The sequence below is a fragment of the Artibeus jamaicensis genome, unplaced genomic scaffold (assembly GCF_021234435.1).
Source record: "Artibeus jamaicensis isolate MK-2021 breed Jamaican fruit bat unplaced genomic scaffold, CSHL_Jam_final contig_452, whole genome shotgun sequence".
In the NCBI taxonomy this organism is placed as follows: domain Eukaryota; kingdom Metazoa; phylum Chordata; class Mammalia; order Chiroptera; family Phyllostomidae; genus Artibeus; species Artibeus jamaicensis.
The window spans coordinates 7,793,045-7,812,510 of record NW_026521837.1 but is presented as its reverse complement, the minus strand read 5'-3'; the positions used below and the strand labels follow the sequence as shown (position 1 = coordinate 7,812,510).

At 38.4% G+C, this 19,466-nt stretch overlaps 1 protein-coding gene across 4 annotated transcripts in view; it reads right to left on the bottom strand.

Moving 5' to 3' along the window:
* Window positions 1–18,849, bottom strand: part of CCSER1 (coiled-coil serine rich protein 1) — a 1,291,789-nt gene extending 1,272,940 nt beyond the window's left edge. For all 4 annotated transcript variants that reach the window (XM_053666405.1, XM_053666408.1, XM_053666410.1 and 1 more), the window contains exon 1: window positions 18,388–18,849. The gene's annotated coding sequence lies outside the window, so the exon portion shown is untranslated. The remainder of the gene's footprint in view (window positions 1–18,387) is intronic.
* Between the last annotated feature and the right edge of the window lie 617 nt (window positions 18,850–19,466).

Sequence of the window (19,466 nt, the reverse complement as noted above, 5' to 3'; positions counted from 1 at the left end):
ATTCACCTGATCTTGCCCTGAGTGACTTTTCTTTGTTTTCCTGGATGAAAAAAGTGCTCACAGGGAAATGTTTTGCTGGTGGTAAAGAGATGAAACCAAAAGGACAGAAGTACTCACAGTCATCAAAATCCATGCATTTGAAACTATTTTGAACAATGGAAAAATTCATCTCAATAGATGTATTGCATCAAATGGAGAGTACTTTGAAGGTGACTAAATTTTAAACATGCAAGCATAAATACACAATTTTTCATAAATAAACAAGTTTCATGTTTAGTTCATTATAAAGCCTTTTCATAATCGTCATATAGAGAACAAAGTAACTCATAAGTATATTTCTAATTTCTATTAGTTAATTCCCTCTCCCAAAAAAGGAACACTTTTTTTTTAAGAATCGCTAAAATCTGGACTTGACTACAAGGAACATTAGCCATCTACTGGTCCAACTGCTGTAATTATTTCCCAGTTGATGCTGGGTTAATAGCACTACCTTTAATATGAGTCAAATGCATTCTTTAACTACCAAAGAAACAATAATGAACTATTATTTCACCAATATTCCATTTTCACAGTTTTTGAAAGGCTCACCAAATGGCTTGGCCTTACAATAACAAAATTTGCAAAATGTATGATGAATTCTTTAGTTAAGCTCCATGTTTATCTAGTAAAGTAGTTAACAGCATAGATTATGAACACTGCTCAACTACTTCCTATGTGAAGCTGGCCTATTTTATTAATTAACATCTGTAATTGTTTTGTTAAAGATTTTACTTACTTATTTATAGAGAGGGGAAGGGAGAGAGAAAGAGAAGAAGGGAAAGATCAATGTGTGGTTGTCTCTTATGCGTCCCATACTGGGGAGCTGGCCTGCAACTCAGGCAGGTGCCCTGACTGGGAACTGAACCAGTGACCCTTTGGTTTGTAGGCTGGCTTCAATCCACTGAGCTACACCAGCCAGGGCAACATCTGTAATCTTCAATGTTCTTATCTATAAAATGAGAAAATATCACTTACTCTATCGGGTTATTATGAGGACTAAATGAGTTAATAAGTGTAAAATTTTTAGAACAGTGGCTGGTAAATCTCGAAAGTAGTATCAGTATTGCCTATCACCTACAATTATAAATATCACTGTGCTTCTGAAATAGGTGCCAGAAGAAGCAAAATGAAAGTTCTTACAAAATGAAGATACTTTCATATTCTAAAATATATTTTGTTACTCATATCTTTGTTATAATGTGATCAAACAAGTATGCATATACTAATGCAAAAAATTCTATATAATTATTTTTGAATGAATATTTCCATGAGACTAAGAATAGGTTTTTCAAAGCTATTAATCTTCTAGGAAATCTACACACTGCTGAAATTTACAAACACTATTTTTTGTTTATGTACACATGCTTAATTGGGGGAAAAGGACCATTTATTTCCTCAATTCCCAAAAGGTGCTGATAACTTAAATTTTTAAATTAGAAAATTCACTCTTTGAAAGGATCTTGTAATAACTTACCCTGCTCAAAATTAATCATATTCTAACCTACATAAATTTACCATATTATGCAGTACTGTATTTCCTTTAATAAAAACACATTGGTTAGACTAAGCAAATGTCATTTCTGTTTTTCATTATAACTATGAAATTATTTTAAAGACTTGTGTTTATTGATGTATCCATTTCATTTACAAACCTGAAATAATTATGTCATGGAGACTTTCTAAAATTTTAAGCCTCTCGCTCCCAGTAAACTGATTTCTTCAAACACTCATGGTTATGAAGCATGCATTTTTAAAAAGTATGCTTTTCAGAATAATTTATAGTAGCCACTTAGGTATTTGGACATTTCCAATATTACCTTCATATTTATAGGAAGTACACATATCTATAAAAGATGTGTAATTTAATAAACCAGAAATAACTTCTGGTTTGTAGAGTCCCTTTTATAATGGAATATTTTATTTCATATAATAAAGTTATGTAATATGAAGGGAAATAACTTATTCCATTACATACAAGCCATGCAGTCATTGATGGGTTAATTTTTCTGTGCCTCCATATTCAAACATAAACTGATTATTAAAAACAATCTGTCTCATAGGATAGTTCTAAGAATAAAATGAGATCATGAATGTGGAGCATTCAGTGTTGTGCCTTGCACACAGAATGTACTCAATAAACATGAGATCCATGTGATCCTACTACCATACTCTTTAAGCACTCTAAATCACCAAGGCCACCTAAGAATCCAACTGGCATTCTTTGCCTAAAGTGATGATTAGATATGCTGTAATTATACTCTACTACTTCATCATTTACTTTTCCTCACTACTTAAACAAGTTTTTATCCAGCTGCTTCACTATGTGCATTGACTAAGTCAGAATTCCCACTCACCAAAAACTTCAACTAACTGATACCCAAGGCTGTGGCAGTGAAGCAAGTATCAATAGTTGGTGGGATTCATCTTACAAGATGTATGTGGTGATCCCCATGTACCTGACTTAATGATGTTCCACTTGAACATGATCTAGTAACCTACAAATCATATTAAATAGGAAACAGCAAAGATGTCATCCACTAGGTTTGAAATTACAATTCCTCCAATGCATAGTAGAGGGGACCTCCCACACTCGAATCCTCTTGACAAGAAGCTGAATATAACCCAGCTATATCTTTACCAGGCAGGTTGGAGGTACACTAAAGTGAAATTTCAAGGAACAAATTCCAACTGTTAAAGTTTGGGGAGAAAAGACAATAAATGGGAAAAACTAACAACAGTTTCTCTCTTTTATTTTTAAAAAATATATCTCACAGCTTGGGAACTGAAGTGACCTTCTAAACACTGGGTACATTGCTTACAACACTGCTTGGGAGGATGCAATATGAAAAGAATGAACAGCTCGTGTACACTAAGGATCTCAGCAAACATAGCTAACGTGACACCTGGGGCACAGCTCAGGCTGAGTGACTGCAGGCAACTCACAACTTCCGTGAGCATCAGTTTATTCCCCAGTAAAAAGAACAAATATGAGTTTATTCTACTCTTAAACTCAATGGCTATACAACCCTAATTTGTTTTCTCCTTCCCCATAAGAAATCACTACCCAAAATTTGGTACACAACATATAATTTTATACATATTATGTATACATATACAATGTGTAACTTCAATTTGCAAGTTTAAGACTAATAATTTAAAACAAATGTATATCTGTAAAGAGTCATTAAGACCATTGCTAGTTATTGACTACTTTTAAAAATGCGACATTGAAATTTTTAATGTATTCTGATGCACAAGTGAATTACTCTAATGTAAAACCTAAGAATTGCTTGATTATTGATTCTTCATATCTTCAACATCACCATATATTACCGAAGTAGTCCCCAAAGTATTTATAATGATTTACACTCTCACAAAAAAAAATGCATACTAATAATACTCTGAATTCCCACCCAAACCAAGCAGTGCCAAGCCTTCATTTCCATTATTTTAAGTGCAATAAAATAACTTGCCATTGTTTTAATTTGCATTCCCTAGGTATTAATAAGGTTGACTGTGTCTACTTCCAGTGACTTTCCTATTTTTAAGCTGCCAATTCTTATCTTTTAACCCATTTTTTTCCTATTGGGTAACTGGTAACACTATTGTTGGGCTGTTGGCTTCCCTTACCAGTGATATTTATTGCAAATATTTACTTCTTGCCTGTGATTTGTCTGTTCACTTACTTTATGGTGCCTTTTGATGTTTAGATGTCCTTAATTTTAGAAGAAAATGTCAATAGGTTCCTTCAAAAACTGTCAATTACATAAAGTTTTTGCTTTTAGGGCTTTTTCAAAGTTATTTTTCTGTAATGAAGCTTAATAGATATACTGTTCCATACTTTCTTCACTCAGTTTTTAGGTTTTATGCATTTTTTTAATTTTTCAGTTGTTAGAAGATATAAATATAAGAAATTCTGAGGCCTATAACATTTGACTTTTTATAATATATTTAATAAAAATTTATAAAATAAATATATAAGCCACAAAACTCCACAAATTCATACACTACCAGGCAATGTGATGCTAACAAAAGTGATATGGACAGAAAAGAAATAACTCATTCTGGGAAGCATATTCAAAGTTTAGTGGTTAAAAAAATAAAGAAAAGAAAGAAAAATTATTTTATCCATCCATCCATTCACACAACTAAAACAATAATTACCTACTACATATATGTGTGTGTAATATGCATGACATGTATATTATATATTAATACCCACTGTGTGTAGGTGGGGGTGGGGCTATTAAGGGTTTGCCAGGAAGTGGAAATACATTGGTCAGAAAAAACAAACATGAGCTCCGTTCTCATGGAGTTTACCATCTAAGTAAGAGGGGTGTGTGTGTGTGTATAATCTAAATAATCTCACAAATTATTATAAAAGTATAGCTACCTTAAAGAAATGTGCACAGTGCTCTGAGAATTTAAAACAGTCTAAAGAAGTGACGCTTGAGTTGATAAAGGAAGTCTGGGAAGAAACTGGCTAAATAAGACAGGAATGAAAGAGTATTCCAGGCAAATGGAGGAACATAAACAAAGGCCACAGTTATTTTTCACTGTCTGTCTTCCCTGAACTAAACAACAGAACCACCATCACACAGGACTTTTCCTTAGTCTCTTTGCTCATCTTTCATACACCCAAAATTATGCACTAGTGTCTGGCATAATAGATGTTCAATAAGTACTGAGTGATTTGAAATAAATTTGTTCAATGCCTCTTTTTGCAACATGTGTGTTTTCATTCTAAAAAATCAGACAATATAACAGAGCTTATACCTCCCAAAATAGGGCTTGGCAGAAACACTCAAAGCTGATACAACTAATAACACAAACTTATAAAACAAAACCATAACATTTTAATAAAAATCATATATACTTAAAAGGAAATGTAAAATTCCTAATAAAAAAGAAACAATATAGTAAATATACAAACTTTTTCTTTTAAAAAATGATGAAAGTAGACTGATGAAAGGGGTATCCCTCTATTGCATTGTGCATTTGCTTATAGTAGTATACTTTGCATTCAGCTTTAATTACTTGGTAAAGCTAAATATTAATGTGCTGGGAAAACCACACATTAACCAATTTACACATTTTACTGGCATAATTCCCCTACTTACTCATCATGTAGAAGCTAATTCACATTACATACAAATATACTGTAGCAGAACAAACTGTATTTAATTGGTACCAAGTATTGTTCACAACTCAAAGTGCAGCAAAGGACACTCCCAGGCAGGTTCAGTTGTCCTGGGAGGTTGCATGGAGCTAGGCTTGTAATGACAGCTGAGAACTGCATAAACAGCTTGAATGCATATTCTGCACGTGTGAAGGTGCTCTAATGTACCTGACCTTAACAAAGTGAAAGAACTATGTTTGCATTAAAAAGGTACAGTGAGCTTACAGAGAGTTCCAGGCAGATAGTTCCTACTCCTTGAATAAGAAAAGAGAAACAAAATGTCGTTCTGGAATGAGGAAGTATCATGAGAAAGCACCCATTTAGAGGCAGTAAAGATAATGTATATTGCTCTATGTTATATGAAGAACAAGATTATCAACAAAACATGGCAGTCCAATTGTCACACCTGTTGAGTACATACTGAATCATCTTTTCATAGGCTGAATACTAATACAAATATGGTAAAATGATAAAATAAGTCAATTTGTGGCCAACATTGTATAAATAAAGTTGACCCGCAGTGGACAAGTATACTTTGTATAATCTAATTTTACATGAATTATACTTAAACTAGTAAGGAGAGTAAGTTAGCCTATTAGTCACTGACATAATTTTTCTTTTTTGGTTGCTCGTGGGGAAAATGACATTTAATTGACAAAGTTAAAAAACTCACATTAACTCTTCAACTGTATTATATATATATATATATATATATATATATATATATATATATATATTAATCTTCCACTATAATGAATACACTTAGAAGATATGGACCCTTTCATTCATTTTCTGTAAATTACTTAATTGTTTAGCATTGTCTCTTGCACACAGTGCATGCATAATAAATAAATGATTATGAAATGAATAAAGAACAAATGAATCATGACTTATGCCTGCAAATGCCAATAACTGAATAATGGTAAACTATCTCAGGCCAAATTAATAAAATATGCCCTGGCTGGCGTAGCTCAGTGGATTGAGTACAGGCCTGTGAACACAGGGTCTCTGACCAAACTACCCCAGACCAAATAAAAAAATGGCCTGGCTGCCCTGGCTGGTGTAGCTCAGTGGATTGAGTGCGGGCCTGCGAACCACACGATCGCGGTTCGATTCCCAGTCAGGGCACATGCCTGGGTTGCAGGCCAGTTCCCAGCAGGGGACACACAAAAGGCAACCATACATTGATGTTTCTCTCCCTCTCTCCTTCCCCCCTTCCCCTCTAAAGATAAATAAATAATAAAATATTTTTAAAAAATGGCCTGGCTGGTGTAGCTCAGTGGATTGAGCACAAGGTCACTGGTTCAATTCTCAGTCAGGACACATGCCTAGGTTGCAGGCCAGGTCCCCAATTGGGGGCCTGTGAGAGGCAACCACCATTGATGTTTATTTCCCTCTCTTTCTCCTTCCCTTCCTTTCTAAGAAATAAATGAATAAAATCTTAAAAAAATACATATACACCAACTTATGCAAACCAGAAGAGGCTTGTTAACATATTATACTTCTCTCCCTGTGATGGTTAAATTGTTTGTGTCAATTTGGCTTACCTATGGTACTCAGGTATTTGGCCAAACACTAGTCTAGATGTTGTTGTGAAAATAATTTATAGTTGTGATTAATATCTACAATTTGACTTTAAGTAGATTTCCCTCAATAATGGGGGTGGGCCTCAACCACTGAGTAGAAGGTCTTAAGAGCAAAACTGAAGTTTCTTGGAGAAGAAGGAATTCTGCCTCAAATTATAACATAAAACACCTGTCTGAGCTCCCAATTTGTCCTACAGATTTCCAGCCCCCTCCATCAGGGGAACCAAATTCCTTTCAATAAATCTTCTTTAAGAGAATATATATATAATTAGTTCTATTTCATGGAGAGCACTGACTAATTTGTCCCTCCCCCTAAAAAAATTAACTGAAAACACCCACATTATTAGAAGAAATGTAGACAAGACAGGTCCCATCATAAGACGTTGCATTACAGTGTGATTCACATGACTGCAAAAATTCCTCTATTTCTCCTCCCAGTTTTATCATAAAACACCTGAAGAGTGAGTACACATCACATTCACTGTCTTGAGACAGTTTTAAGGCAACTTTTCTTCCAGATAGGTTAAACATAGTTTTTAATGGAGTATTTCATCTCTGGTATTATTAGAAAAATGGCTCCAGTAATTTTTAATCCATAAAATTAATTATGATAATATATTTAGCATAATTCTAAATATTTAGTAAAGAAATTATTACTTTTCCAAACAAAACACCTTGCTTTTGAGATGGTTACAGAACACCTTGCTTCAGTCAATTTTTACACTTTAAAAACCTTTTCTTTTACATCTCAGTTATTTTGAATCCTTATTATTATTTCTATAGAAAATCAACAATAATTAGGGCTTTTCTTTTTATACTTCAAAACTGAAACGTTCCTGCTGGCATTAGGCAAAAGAAAAAAGAACAGGAAGAGAGACACATGACTTACAGGATAAATAGTATTCACATTTGAAAAACGTGAATGGTAGAACTGCAAAGTGAAAATATTCCCCACATAAGACCACAAAACCATTCCGTGGTTCATGCACTTGAAATACATGGAATTTCTGAACAATAAGAAAAACTATGGTATTCAAACCATTCTTGGAATGTTTCAATAAGGGAAGACATAAACAGGCACACAAACTACCAATATCATGTAAAAGTGGTAAGTCAACATCACACTAGTGACAAGATGCATAACATGTAAGTAAATGTGTTTTTCTACAATGATACAGTCAATCATTGGCACACTGGGCACTCAGAGCAATGATGTGAGTGGGGACAGAGTACTGGGAACAGAAGCACACTCACTCTTTATGGCTGTCCAGAGAGTCACCAACGTGGCTACCAGAAGACAGAGAAATGGAGTCTACCAACTTCTACTCTCACTAAGGACCATGGATAATATGGGTACTCCAAGCAGAAACTAGACTTTATGCTTCAGAAGAACAAGAACCATATATATTTCATTAACTGGCACATACAAGGGGCCTATTAACACTTGTTTACAGAATGAAAGAACTCTACCAGCTTCATATGGCCTCAGACCTGCAGGCATTTCAAAATGTGGATCTGGGAAAGGAAAGGAAATGACATATTCCAGAGGTGTGAGACAGTGAATGTGGAGTGGATGCTCTAAATTCTGCTTTGAGGAAGTAAAAATCCACATTCTCCTTTGACCCCATTCTCCATATCAATGTTTTTACTGCTCCCTCTCTTGCTCCCTTAAACCTTGCAGATCCTCTAATGGCCATAGTGTATATCTCATAGTTTGTAGAGTCCCTCCAGTCTTTTTATTTTTTCTTCATGACTTTAAGCCATTTTAAATTACTCGGTCCCAAGTTACAAAAAAAATTTCAGTCCATGAAAAAGCCATGATGGCCAATATTCCAAGTGAACCTAAATGTGACTCAGGACAGTGGCTAGCACTGGAAGTACTTCGCATAAGATGACCAAAATTCAGGTCGCTCTTTATTCGCTCATTTATCAACTACTGAGGATCCTACATCACTGATTTCAAACAGCTGATTTTAAAAAGAGAATAAAATACAAAACCCTGCCTTCACAGAGTTTACAATACAATGGGCATGGAACACAAGCAAGCAGTAAATTTATGATACTTTCAGTGGAGATGTGATAGTGATATACACAGACTGTTACTGGAACTCAGCATAGGCCTCTGGCACAGGTTTGGCGTATGCTATCTTTAATTCACATTTGAACTGAGCCTTGAAGGACCCACTGGAATAAACCAAATGATGGAAGATTAGCTACTCCAAGTGAATAATGTGTTTGCCAATGGATGGGGAGGCCCTAGAATTGGGGGGGGGGGGGGCGGGCAGCAACAAAATTCGTTGCACAATTCTGCAGGAGAGAAGTTCGGCAGGAGCCTAGTACCCTGGATAGCTCCCTGACATCAACTGTGATTGGAGAGACTGAGGTCTAGCCATTGGGAGGCCAAGCAAAGGATCTGCAGAACTTGAAATGTACAAATCTGCCCTACTTTCAAATGAAAACCCTCTGCTTTTCAAAATACTTCAGCCACTCCTTTCCTGCATTAGACCCCCGAGGCTTTGTGTCTTCTCTGTCCGATGAACCTGGTTCTCCTTAGAAATATACTGGAAGGCAATTCCTTCCCTCGCTGAACAGCTCTGGGAGGTTTTACCACTTCCTGTTCCTAACAGTACTTAACTAAACCTGGGACCCTCAACATTCCCCGAGTTGCATCATATTATACCCTCCCACAGAAGGGCCCTTTATCATTTCAGAAGCTCCCCAATACCATTATATTTGCACCTTAAGGTATGCTGTACAATTTACTCTTCAAAGTTAATTTTAGCCATAATGTTGCTATAAGTTTATACTCTTGTCATGTACAAAATTTTAATGAGTTTTAAAGGCCCAATTTAGTAATCCATACTTTATGTTTATAATTACTACTACAGGAGGTGCTTTCTAACTAATTTCTTTATTAATAAATACTTGTAGTGTCCCTGGGCCTGTGTATACATGAATGTAATATTAAAAATTGAAATAAAAATCAAATAATTATCCTTGAACTCTCTTCCTAACAAATAACATTCCTTGGAAATTTTTAGAACCCTGATACATACAGACTCATTGGTTTTGTTATCAATAAGATTATTTTGAAACTCTGCCTGAAATAACTTTGTTAGTCCACATCTCTAATATTGAACCTGTTTGGTTTAGAGGTATTTTATTCCTCTGCCTAACCTTCTCATCTGATATTTTTGGGGTTTTTGTAAGGTTTTCCGCCTTCCAACCTTTTTTGAATATCAGAAAGAATACCAAGTGTTAGAAAGGAATTCTTATTAAATATATTTTACATATTGAGATTTAATGTTCTGGTACTTTGTGTAACTACAAACAAACAACCAAACAAATAAAAATAAAGGAGTTTCTAAAGAAAGAATTACCTAGAATGTTAAAGTCTACAGTAGCACTTGTTTTTACCATGCCTTTATTCATGTATACTTGTTTGGTTTTATTTATAAGCCTAATATAGGTATGTGGTAAATTGTTTCCTGATGTTGTCAAAAAACAACAACAAAAAAACAAAGAAACCACACACAAAAAAAAACAACTCATTAACAACACCACAGTATTTACCTATTTCTAGAAAACAGCTAATTGCAGTGAATAGGCACATAAGAAATAGGATATGCCAGTCTAAATTTGGTTGATAAGGAAGTTATCACTAAGATGCACAGAAGAGTTGAATTAGGACAGGACACTGGTCCTAACGATCACTTCTTAAACACAGGAATACTGCTAGTTTGCATTAATGAATGAGGAAAATTAGAGAAGGCATCGCACCTTCTGGAATATGCATCTTCAGCTGTTCTACATTCCAAACATATCCTGTACAAATCAGGTTAAGAAGGAGAACAGAGAAAAGCCAGATTATCTAGAAATTAACTGACTGGAAAAGAAGAAACAGACAAATCCTGAAGAACTCACATGCACATACTACAAATATTTGTATACACATATCACATATGGGCACCGACCAGGACATGGCAGAATGTGTATTTCATTTATTGTGGATTATGCTGCTCACAATATGAAACCCTATGGAATGTGTCCCCTATGAACCACAGGAGGCACATTATTTTTGAAACAGAATGGCATATACATAATAAGCATTTACAAAATGTCCGTTGTCAATGATGATAAATAAAGTAGGTTTATAACAGGGCATAGCCATATAAGGGCAGATTATATGTCACAAAATGAAGCACTCTAGTGACAGTCAGAACCTGAAACAAGAGTGTAGTCTGGAGGCTACAGAAACCCAGTTGTAAATAGTTCCGAAACATCCAACCAGCCTGAGTGTCTGGGGTTATGGCAGTACACCATCACTCGCTGACATCACAGAGGTCCAAGAGTGAGTACTGGAAATTCAGCATACGTCTGGGAGCTGGCAATGTTTAAAGTCCTAGGAAGGTGGTATGCTGGAAGGAGTTTTCTAATATGTAAAAGGACTCAGGAAATGAGATGGTTTCAGAGGTAGGATCCCAGTCTCTAAGGAAATAAAGAAGGCTCTGTCAATATAGCTTTGCGCAAACACAAAGAGAAAATGGTGATAATAGGTAATTTATCAAGATACAGGAGAAGATATTAGGTGAGAAATCAGCTTCAGTTATAAAAAAGCACTACTATACATACGTAATAATATCAGAGCTAGATGTCAAGGGTGGCTTAATGTTAAGCCCCAAGTTATTGGACTACAAACCAATCTTCCCACTACATAGAAGGATTGGTCCTGACTCAGGGGTTGGCTGAGGCTCCAGCTAGTGATTAAATTACTCCAGCAACAGAAACAAATTCTGACAAAAGTTACAAAATAGGCCATGTCTGAAATAGTTAAACAACCAATTAATTTTTTATTCTTGATATTATGCATCTACTGTTACTCATGTTATTGACTGATTTAAACACATAAATTATATAGCTTTGTACATTCAGTAGAGGAGTTCAAATAACCAACTTTAACTTCCTAATTGTCCATGGACTTTTACAAAATCAGTCTTTAAATACTTCCTCTGCTACAAACTTTTGAACATTGATTAAACCCACACTTAAATAAGTGAATTGAAGATTAAAGTCCAAAAGAAACTAAACTGATTACCATATGATATTTCCTTCTCATGGGAAATATGCTGGATTAATAGACTATGGCCAAGATCAACTTTGCTTAATCAGGGTACTCAAAGGTCTGTGTGAACCTTTCTGGTAGATAAGGTGTTGATCTCAAAATATGGAGAATATCTAATGTTTGAACATTCTCTACCTAAAGGCACCTATTCTTAAAACCATACTTGGCGACATTTTAAATTTCCATTAATGAGATGAGAAATTCTGACCAAATAGGGAAAGAAGTTGGGCTTGTGTGGTACTGAGAGTGCACATTATGAGTCCTGAAAAGAATAAGAAGTTTTTTTGCAAGCTTCAGCCTTGCAATCCCTTCATCACTTATTCCAATTACACAACAAGCAAGAACAGCATCCTTGAAAATGGCAGCTGCAGGACAGGTAATGCACAGATAGTGCTGGATCCTGAGTTAAATCAGGAAAGAGAAGACACACTCTTTCCCACTTTGCAATCTACTTATTCCATAATTTTTGCATCAGTGTAATAAGAAATCAAACTCTGGTTTATATAGCTTGGCAGACCACAGAGCAGAGCCTCAGTTTCCTTGTCTCTAAAATATGCAAAAATATGTTTGTAATTTTAGATGAATCACATTGCATAACACATGTAAGCTGCTTATGCTGTAGAAAGTATTCAGCACATTATGGCCACTGCTGCTGTTGTTAATTTAAAAATATGTCATCATTTACAAAATAGAAAGGAAAGCAATAACTATGTTCACATATATTCTAGGAGTCTCTTGATTTAAAATCCTTCTTAACAGTGTCTTTCTTTGGAAAAACATAGAACATCCACAGAACCAGGGCATACAGTTATTCAGCCAATATTTATTGGGCATCTACTATGTATTGTGTACTGTTCATCCCTGGTGATACAATATTAAACCAACGCACAAATAAACATAAGACTACAGTAAGTACCACAAGGTAGAAGAACATGGAAATAAAGAAATATATAACAAGTAACTGATGTAGCAAAGGAGGCCAAGGAAAGTTTCCTTAGGGAAGGGATAGCTGAGCTCATATCTGAAACACACGTGGTGAAGGGCAGGGGATGGAGGGAAAGAAACAAGAAGAGGGAGGAGGAGGAAGGGAGGAGGAGGAAAGGGAAACTAAAAGACATACAGGATGTGAACACATTATCTTTAATTTTGAAAAATGTAGAGATATGGTCTAAAACTTATTTCAGCAGTTAGATTTCTGGAACACTGTAATGTCCCAATGCAATGTTATTGTTGTGCAGCCAAAATGACTGTAATCTTATACAGAGAAAGAGGATTACTACATGCCAAGACCAAAAATATCACATAAGAGTCAACAAAACTAAACAGAAAATGGTCAACATGTGTATACTGTGAATATTTTTGGTTTTATAAATGACTATCAATAAGCTCCAGCCAGGGTCATTACTTTGCAGTTAAATTCTACACTTATGTACTGCTTCCCCCAAACAACACATGTGCACAAGAATTAGAAACTTGTTTAAATTGTTTTTAATTACAGTCAAAATGGAAATCATCTGGTGGAGAGTGTATCTTCAGGCCTAACCATAGTTAGCTCTACCAGTTAGAAAAGTACTTATGTACAAAACAAGGTGGAAGACACAGCCTTCACAGTTCACTGTACAATGCTCTCGGTCGGTGGTTCTCAAACTTCATCGTGCATAAGGATCACATACAGGACCCCGCACCAGAGTTTCTCACCCCATCAGTCTGTGGTGAGACTGGCATTTTAACAGCTCACTGGTGCCACTGCTCAGGGAACCACATGTTCAGAACTACTACTCTAGGTTAAGACTTTGCCATTAGATAAGATGTTTTCTTATAAATGGCCTTTCCTTGCAAATGATTTTATTTAGTTTCAAAACACAATTAGGGCAATCAAAATTTTAATTGATTTAATTGAAATTGAAAAATTGTTAATACAGTGTAAAGAATGAAAACCAAAAGCTGGATTTTATTTATTTTTAAAAATATTTTATATATTTATTTTTACAGAGAGGGGACGGGAAGGAGAAAGAGTGGGAAAGAAACATCAATGTGTGGTTGCCTCTCATGTGTCCCCTACTGGGGACCTGGCCCGCAGCCCAGGCATGTGCCCTGACTGGGAATGGAACCAGGACCCTTTGCTTCGCAGGCCCGCGCTCAATCCACTGAGCTACACCAGCCAGGGCCAAAAGCTGGATTTTAAATTAATCTATGTACAGTGCCACAGGTTAGCCAAACAACAAACTTCATCTGAGAACTTTGTAAAAAATTTTTAGTATCACACATTACAGAACCTATTATGCATTTTCAACAACCACTTTGTTGGCATCTCGTTTAGCCCACATGAAAAAGATTTAAATGCAATATGGCAATTTGAAAATAAAAAGTGGATATCTTGGTACTGTATCCATTGCAGTTTAGATTGGTAATTTTTACAATTTGATATAATATTTAGTTTAAGCTACATATTGAAATCCCCCAGTCTTTTTTTACTGCTTGTCCTGCCCCAGACTTTATGGTTTATTCTTAACTGACACTCATGCATAGCAAGGTACTACTGCTGATAGAAGTGGATGTTCTTGATATAAAGACAACAGGTTTTGTCACTACCAGCAGGAAAATCATGCAGAAGCTGTCAGTCATCTTTCATACAGTGGGAGAGATTATATTATCAAGGTGATACACCTGGGACATATGGTCCAAAACCAAACTCAAAAAGAGGCTGATTAACAGAGAATCTGGCAAGTGCTCTGACTACCTTGGAAATCATCCCATTCCTGCACAAATATGAAATTGGTAATTTAATAGGCTTTTCACTTGTCTAATAACTCTTACCTGTTCACTGTCAACAAAATAAGGAGAAACTCTTTCAATTCAACTAATCTGAAAGTACAATAATTATATTGTTATTTATTAGTAGTCATATCGAATGTTGGTACTATTTCTTTACTATCACTATATAACATACTTCTGGGGTGTCACATTGAAAGACAGGTTCAAAGTCAATTCAGATGTTTCCCCTTGTAGTCTTAAAATGGAGAAATGCATTATAAATATTTTTGTGGATTTATAATAACAAACATGTACAAAGAAAAATAACTAAGTTCAGAATGTTTGGAGACATGTTTCTGTTACTAATACAGTCTATTTACCATGGAAAATAATAGAAGGACAGATTAACTATTGCGTGGATGCACTCTATTATCTAAAAAGATTATAAAAAATATGCCATTTAACGAGTCACAAAGAATATCAGTATAATAGAAAGCATTCAATAAATACTTATTATATGTAGTTGCTTTTCTATATATCTCATACTTTTTCCTTTAGAGCAAATCTAAGTAGGGTTTGTTACAGATGTACCTCAAACATGCTTTAAGGAGGTTGCATGTGCAACATTTTTATTAATACCAAATTCAACATTTAGTGTAATGTGGTATGTTCAGATATTTAAAGTACTCTCTGCAAATACATGTCAAGCATTTTTTTCATTAAAAGGCAATATAAAGTCATATTTGTTTTCTAAGGTACAAAAACATGTGTTGACAATTCATTCCAAGAATAGAGTGTATGAATGAATAGAATGTATAGATGTTTTATATCAAAAACAGACTCACCCTGCACTTGGGACAATGAATTCAACCACTTTGCAATATCTGAATCTATTTAAAATAAACTTATATCCCCTCATATCTTTTGTTCTTTTCTATAATTCCAAGAGACTTGCATCTTATACTTCATATTCTCATCCAAAAGCCACTAATCCTATTTACCCTGTAAGATCAAGACCAAGCAAATCTACCTACCTCTGAAGCCTTTTCAAACAAAACCCAGTATGAAATGTTATTATCATGCTCTGAACTCCTGCAGTTCTCATTAGACATGCAATCTCTTATTGTCATGAGTTGTTAACTCTGTTCAAGCATGAGCATCAGATTCCTCCCAAACGGAGATAAGCTCCTGGAGGGCTGAGAGCGACCAAGTCCTGTTCTCTACAATGTCCAGAAAGTACCTTGCACATGACAGGTCATCTATTGTGAGTGCAATGCTGAATAATAAAATGCAATGAAGAGTTGGACGATTATAAAATATATTTTCCACTTACTACTTCATGAGTTTGATGTACATTTACATCCCATAGTATAAATAATGCATCATTAAAATGAACAGTTCCTGATTCTCTGAGTGTCAAAAACCAAAATATCCGTAAATAAGACTTTTTAATGATCACAGTACATTGTAAAATTCCTCTGTGTTTCCTCTACACTACGATGATTCAGAACCAACCCTCAGTGGGGCTCTCACTCTACTTCCTAAGGTAATATATAAAACCGTACATGTGCCAATGTTGAAAATGTATTTTAAACTAATATGAACACAACCAAATCAAAATTAACAAATGCTTAACTCTGCTATCTTCAAAATGAACAGGAGTGATAAGGAAAGCTATTTTCACACTGGGAGAAAAAAAAAACCTAAAACAGTTGGCATGTTTTGATGAAAATAAGGTGCTCTCTAATTAATATTAAAGGAAGACAAATCGTTCTTACAATAGATTGACCAGTTTACTTCTCTTCAGTCTCTTTGAAATTATTGAAGGAGTGGTTGCAACATGGAATTTCAATGTTTTAAAAACACAGTGCTTGGCAGGCAGGCAGGCCTCAGAGATGGACCAGTTTAAAATAATAAGGACACTAGGTAGAGGGGGACAAAAGGGGAAAAAACTGGGACAGTCGGAATAGCATAAACAACAAAATACTTTTTAAAATAAAATAATAAGGGCACTGTTCTACCATCTCAGTCACAACCCAGTCATTGGTTCTGTAAAACCATAGACTGCTAACTTTTAAAGCACATGCATATTTGCTAAAGCACAGTCCGTAGACACTGTCTCAAGTCACATCTAAGCTTCAAGTTATGCCTTTGGAATTTGTACCTGTTTAAAAGCAAATAGAAAGAGAAACAGAAACAAATTATGTTTCAGACTATACTAATAGTATTTTAAATCTTAATAGTTATTTTTTAATCTTTTAATCGGTAGTAAAATCAATATAAACTCGGCCAAGTATATGCTTCTCTTTCCTCCCCAACGCTTTAAATAAAACTAGCTTTACAATAAAATGTGTGCACATTTTTAATAGCCTTTCTTAGGAGTAGGGATGGACCGTATGTGTGACATTTCAGTAGGAAGATATTCAACTGTAAAGATATTAGAAATGAAAACTGTTGAAATCAAGTAGGTATTTTCTGTCTTGTGGGTCCCACTGATGGCCTGAAGAGTTAAGGGTGGAGCAAAACGTACAAAAACACTAAAGGGCACGAGATTTTCTAAGAAGCATTTTTTCCACCTGTAAAAGACAAGTGACTTTCTGACTTCATTCTTTTATGACATGTCCCACGAGAAAAGGGAGAAAGCAAAATTGCTTCTGAGTCTGTGAAAGAAGAGGAGAGAAAGGAGGAGGGGGAGAAAGAGTGAAGCTGAAGATACCCTGGAAGAAACCCCGAGAAATTTCACAACTCTTTGCCATAAATAGTCTTTCTTCTCACTCGGGATACCTCCTCCTTGACATCAGCACGGCTCAGCCTCCACGCGCAGGGAGGCACCATTCACAAATCCCTCCGTCACCCCTCCCCGCACCCCTCCGTGGAGATGCTACGGTGACAGCCGGAGAAACCAGCCAACAGATCAGAGGGCCCGAGGGGCCACCTGCGGTTTCGGCTCCTGACCGCTTTCCTTTGCAGGTGAACCAACGCACAGATTGGTCAGGAGCACGAACACACAGGAACGAGCGAACGCACACGCGCGCACACACACACACACACGCACACCCCTCCCTGGAGCCCTGGACACGCCACCACAAAGCAATTTGTTCACACTAAGTCGCCGCCGATCCTGCGCCGCCGGGGAGGGTCTCGCATCCAACCCCGGAAGCTGGAGCCGGAGGACAGGCACGCGGGGGCTGCAGGCGCCCGGGCTCCGGCGCTGCGGCTGCGGCTGCGGCCCCGAGCCCCGGGCTCCCCGCCCCCTCCGCCCGCCGCCCCCGCCCCGGCGCCCGCTGCCCGGCAGCCCCTACCTGCGGGACCCGGTGGCGGCGGAGAGGAGCAGCCCGAGCCTGTGCCAACTCTTGCCTCCTTGGCCGGCCGCACTCCGCATCGCCCCGGAGCGATGGCCGCGGCGCCGGGAGCAGAGAGACGGGGCACGGAGTGAAAGGCCACGCAGCGCGCCGAGAGTCGCCGGCCGGCAGCGAGCGAGCCCGTCCGCCTCCCGCCCGCCCCGCCCGAAAGGCCAGGTCTCCGCGCCGCGCCAGTGGGCCGGCCCCCGGCGTCCCGGGCCTGGGTGGGGGCTGCTCGGGGGCTGCCCCGGCACGCCGCGGTCACCTGCCGGGCGGTCATCCCCGCGTCCCCCCGGGGCTGGACCTGGAGCCTCGGCGACAGGACGCGCGACCCTCCGGGCTCGGGGGCAGCAGGGGCGTTACTACCTTGCGGGCTCCGCGCCGCCTGTTAAGGCTCTTCCCCGGCACTCCGGGGTTTATGTCTTCGGGGCACGGGGTGTCTTTCCCGGACCCCCTCCTCTGCCTTCCCTCCCCTTCTCGGCCGGGGCGCTCCTTCTCTCCACTCCCAGTTGCACAGAGTCCGGCTGCGTTATTTAATAATCCTCCTGCTCCTCTCGCCTGCGCCAGCAGAGCCGCTCTGCCTGAGCCACCGCTTCCCAGTCAGTCATGTTGTTGAGAGAGAGAGAGAGAGAGAGAGAGAGAGAGAGAGAGAGAGAGAGAGAGAGAGAGAGAGAGAGAGAGAGGCGGATTGGCAGTCGGTCGGCGACTATTTGTGGTGAGAGAGCGGAGAGCAGAGCAGGAGGAGGGCAGGGGAGGGCCGTGGGGAGGCGCTTCCAAGTGTGCGAGCGCGCCGCGTGCGACTGTGTGCGGAGCGCGGAGCCGCCTCCCGGGCAGGCCGCGCTCCGACTGTGCGAAGGGCGGCGGCGAGCGCGGCCTTTATAGGGTTCGGTGGGGGGAGGGGCCGGGGCGGCGCCGGGCCAAGTGCGCGGCCGGTTTCCACGCGCGCATACTCACACATTAACGCGCGCACCCCCGCTGCCGGCCGGCTGCTGAGTTTTCATTTTAGGGGCAGCCCCATCCGACCGCGCTGACTCGGCGTTCCCCTGAGCCCAGCGTTTGCTTACGTCGAATCCTAGTGCAGACGCAGGTCAAGAGAGAGTAAGAGGGGGAGCCGAAAGCTAGAGGAAGAACCCCGAGGATGCTGAAAATGCTCTAGATTTTGTCACTGTAAACCACTGATGTCGTCTTCTTTCCCTTCCTCCTCTCAGGGAGGAAAAGAGGAGGCTCTTTCTCCCCTTTTCACCCTCACCCAAGCTGCTATCATCCTGACAGGTCTCTCTTCCTGAAGGGACAGCTAGGAAAGAAACCAGGCTTCTCCCCTAAAAGCAGGTCACACCTTCCAGGAACCGTTTACAGCAATCAATTTTTTTTCCTGAGGGACAATGGAAGCATTGGGACTGTGAACTGGTGTGGAACTTGGGTTCCTACACATCTGGTCCTCGACA